Raw genomic sequence first — 4,981 nt, 5'->3', positions numbered from 1 at the left:
CAAGGGCCAGACTCAGAAAGACTTTCTGTATTTTCATTCACTGTCACATATGAATATGAATAATGGATTTCATTATCTTCTGCTCAGTTTCAAAAGGAGAGTAGTAGTGAATTTATAAGGATAGATAGATGGATAGATAGATAGATAGGTGATAGATAATAGTCAGATATAGATTATTTCTCCACATTAGTCTCCCATGTGATTTATAAATATTTTCAAATCAACTAAACTATACAGAAAAACAATTTGATGAGTTGGAGTTCTTAGGCATTGTCAGACCTTGATTTTTTCAGTAGCTCATCCAAATCCAATAAGTTACCTCTTCCCATTTTTATCTATTCTGACCCCAAATCGAGCTCATTTTAATTCTATAAGAGCTTACATAATTGTGCCACTGGCTATCCATGGTGAACTGGTCATATGTGGCAATTCACCCTCCTGAAGCAACCCAAGTAAGATTTACAGGAATAAAACTGTATAGAACAGGAAGGAAAAATAGAATAGGAAAAGGTTAACAGTGGAAGGGAAATGTAAAACATATTTGAGAGACTGAGTGTGGGTGAAAGAATGACTAAGGAGACAGAAGAAGCTACAATCTGGCGACTAAATAGGAGACTAGAGTTTAAAATTGAGAGATATAAAGTGAAAAGTCATAGTGAAACTACTGTTGAAATCTTAAGTCTTTAGCTTAATTAATAGTATTATAGAAATATTCATTTCTTAGTATTGATAAATTGCTATGTAATAAAGATGCTAAGATGAAGGGAAGTTGGGTGAACAATTTTTGTGAGACTTCTATAAGCCTATAATTATTTCAAGCTGAAACATTTAAAAAGGATATATTCCTGATAATAAGCAGTTCAGCATCTTATAGGGAAAGGCAGAAACATTAACAAAACATAACAATGGAAAAGAATACCAGCCACAAATAGTCTCATAATGATTCCATTTAGTCACCATGGAAACACAAGATATTATTGATAACCAAAAAAAATAGTATGAGAAATGGAAGTGTATAGGTATCAGGGAAGTCTTCCTGGAGAAGTTATTTCCACACTCTGTTGTTAAGGACGAATGGGAGATATCTAAGGAAAGAAGAGTTTAAAAATGCCACATTGATGTAATACCAACATGGATCAGAGGCAAACATGGCACATTCAGGGTTATTTAATATGAAGAAAAAATATTTTTTAGAAGTGGAGTAGAAAGAGATGAGACTGTAGACATTGGCAGTAAACATAATCAACAGGAACTTATGCAGTATCCTATATAATTCAGATTTCTAACTTAGAGAAAATAGTGAAAGTTGAGTAAAATTTAACAGAGATTGATATGATCAGTTCTGTGTTTTGACAATGTTATCCTAGAGGCTATGCTGTAGCATGGGTTAGAAGAGATCAACAGTGGAAACCAAAAGACTGTAACTTTATTACTTTATTCCCAGTGATCAAGGGCATTAGATAAGTGATTTGAAAATATTTCAAGGTTCTAAGCCCTATTAATTAGATAGAAATCAAGATGATTAAGTGTTCTTTGATCAGAGGCTATTGAAACAGAAAAATCTAGAATATACCCAGATGATTTTTCAGGAAATTAGTTGTAGATTAAGTATTGGTCACCAAGACTTAGAAAGAAAGAGGTGAGTAGATTTGGTTGGAAGAAAAGACTGTAAGGAGTCATTTCCATTTCTACTTATTATTTTCAGTTGACTATAGGACACAACGGTATTTCAATAGGCTGTTGGAGCTCAACAGAGTCATTCTAAGTGAGCTATAAATTTGTTGAGTCATTGCATACTTGAAGCATAATATTAAATGGGATTAAAAATACTTGCCCAGTGAAAGATTAAAGTGAAAAGAAGAAAAATAAAAATAATACTCTGTGAAACACTTAAGTGAAGTGAAGGAAGAGAAAACTACAAAGGAAATTAAGACGAATCTACCATTGAGTTCTGGAGAAATAAAACAAGATAGTTGTTTCCCAAGAGGTAATAGAAGAGTTTCAAGCAAAAGGGTAGGCTTTAAACTCTCAGATCGTTTGGGTATCAAATAATAAAATAAAAATATCTTGGATTTGACAACTAGAAACTCATTGACGAACTTGAGAAAGCTTTTAGAGGTCAAAGTGAAGTATGTTGAATGGGATCAATAAATATGGAGGAGATGACACTATTGACTTCTGTATGCAAATGATGAACTACATTAAAGGATTCCTTATGATGATGTGAATCACAAGCACATAGATTTAGTAAATATACAAGTATAAAGACTGGAGAAAGGAGACAAAGAAATCACTGTTGGTAGAGAAGGCTCCCGAGGATCTTAGAAGGAATTGAGTCTAAGTATAAATTTTCTAATTTATACTTCTATAAATTAAGTATCTAAGTATAAACTTTCTGTTGATCTAGAGACAAGATTCCTTTAATACATGAAAAGAAGTAATGAAGAGAAAGTCAAATAAATCACAGTAGAAAACTTTCCTGAGCCAAGGAAAAATCTCACACTAAAATAACTTAACCTGTTGGGCAGCTTTAATACAAGAGATAAATATCTATTCTACACAACCTCAGTGAAGTGTTTAAATTAAAAGAGAAAAACAAAACCAATGCTAGGGTTTGAAAAAGATTAAAGACTTAACCAAAATCATGAAAAAAAAAAACCTTGGAATTAGAATGCTCCACTGCCTGCAACACAGGTAACTAGAAAAGGCCAAGGGACATGTCCAGATTGTAAGAAAAAAAGAACTATAATCTAACAACCTCATCCTTTCACTTGTGAAGGACATGTGAAGGCCAAAATGGACCCTTTATACTTTTCAGAAGAAATTAGTGAATTAAGTTCTCCAATTAAATGCACCCCCCCTCTCATTTTACGTAAGGCTGTTTAAATGTAACTTTTTAAAGAGGATTTTCCTAAATACCCCAACCAACATTGAATCACATCTATCATCTTACCCTTGTATGATTTTTCTTGCATCTCCTGATAATATATTTGTCTGTGTTTTTTGCTTCTATTTCTCTAATGCCTACAACATCTAGAATATGAGTACTCAGTGAATCTGTAAACCAATGACTAAAAATGAACTTTATGCCTTTATTGTCTCTTATAAGCAGAAAGGAATACTCTTTGCTTTAAAAGAAAGAGAACATAAGGAACTTGTGAACATGAGCAAAGTGGTCCAACTTTTTAATTGTTTTGGGCAGTTGAAAAGGTAATTAAGGCACACCCAGAGGGATTGCTTCAGAGCATTTAATGGGTCATTTACTCATTCATCCAGCCTACATTTACCGGGTTCTTACTGTGCCAACATTATCGCTTCCCTCTAGCCCTCTCAAGGACGTTGCTCTTTGGGTCATTTGAAATTCGTGTCATTGCTCTCTATCTCTTACTCATCACTCCCTTTCTGTTGGATGTTTCTAGCAGTCATACAAACATGCTCCAGGCAATCCCATTCTGAAAAGTGTCTTACCCTTACTTCCACATCCCATTTCAACCTCCACTCAAGTTTTCTGCTACCCTCATAGTCAAGTATGTCCCGCTTATGTTATCACAATTATTCACTAACTTTTAAAAGCGGAAGAAGTTCTTTTTCAAAGATTTTATTTATTTATTCATGAGAGACACAGAGAGAGAGAGGCAGAGACACAGGCAGAGGGAGAAGCAGGCTCCCTGTGGGGAGCCTGATGCGAGACTCGATCCCAGGATCCTGGGATCATGCCCTGGGCTGAAGGCAGATGCTCAGCCACAGAGCCACCCAGGCGTCCCAAGTGGAAGAAGTTTAAATTAGCAACGAATTCAGTGACTTATGTAACATTCACCTGAGCAACATCTTATCTAGCAATACCAAATATTAGTATTTTGTCATATTGCTTAAGAAATTTTTAACTCAAAAAGAAACAACACATAATTAATAAAATTGAAGTTTCCTTTTTATCGCTCATAGTCATTCCCCTCCTCACTAGAAGAAACCACTATTATGAAGTTGATATTTATCTACCCTCTACCGGTTTGTATATATTTAAACCTATAACACTATGTTTTTAATTTATATAAATTTAGAATACTGATGGTATTTTTGTATGACCAGCTTTTTGTATTTAATCATATATATCTGAGATGTTCCTCTGTCAACAGATATAGTTTAAATTCATTCGTTAATTATATTATATTGATCCTTCATGTACATATACAATTTTTACTTATCCATTCTCATGCCAATATATAACTATTTCCACTTTTCATTATATTTAGTGTCATTATCTTTATGTATTACTTTCTTTAACCTCAGATCACATCTATCATGAGCTAATAATATTATAATGTCTTAAACATCTTCCTTGGATAATTTTACATAAGTAATTTATTACCATATCCCACCAATGTTATCAAGTGAAAGGATTATTATGATAACATGTGCAAAATGTGTGTGTGAAATAAAATAAATGTGTGAAAATAAATTTTGGAAGAAAATAAAAGCATTGAAAGGGTGACTGGAAGAAGAGGAGTTAGGATACTAATGTTAACAGGGGAAGAGTTAAAACTGCAGGAGAAACTATTATAATTCATGCTAAAGGCATGAAGACATGATCAGCAATATCAGATAATTAGATCCAGAATTTTAAAGGTTATTGATCACCTTACCAAGTGTAATTCCAATGGGGTAGTGGGATAGAAGCCAAATTAAGAAAGATTATTGGGGCACATGAAAAAAATGGGAAGAAATTGCCCTTTCAAAGAGCTTGGCTGGAGACACACACACACACACACACACACACACACACACACACACACCTGTATTGGAGGAGAAGCCTGGTTTAATAACTTGAATGTGTTACTGTCTCAAAGAAAAAGAAAAGTTGAAATCATAAGGAGGAGTAGTACTCACAGGAAGATTTGTTTGGCCTGTGTGAGAAATTATTTCTTCTTATTAAAGAAAGATGCCTAGAAATTATTTTTGTTTTAATACTAATTTACAATTCTGG

This window comes from Vulpes lagopus, chromosome 13 (assembly GCF_018345385.1).
Source record: "Vulpes lagopus strain Blue_001 chromosome 13, ASM1834538v1, whole genome shotgun sequence".
Lineage (NCBI taxonomy): Eukaryota > Metazoa > Chordata > Mammalia > Carnivora > Canidae > Vulpes > Vulpes lagopus.
Note: the sequence above shows the minus strand (reverse complement) of the source record.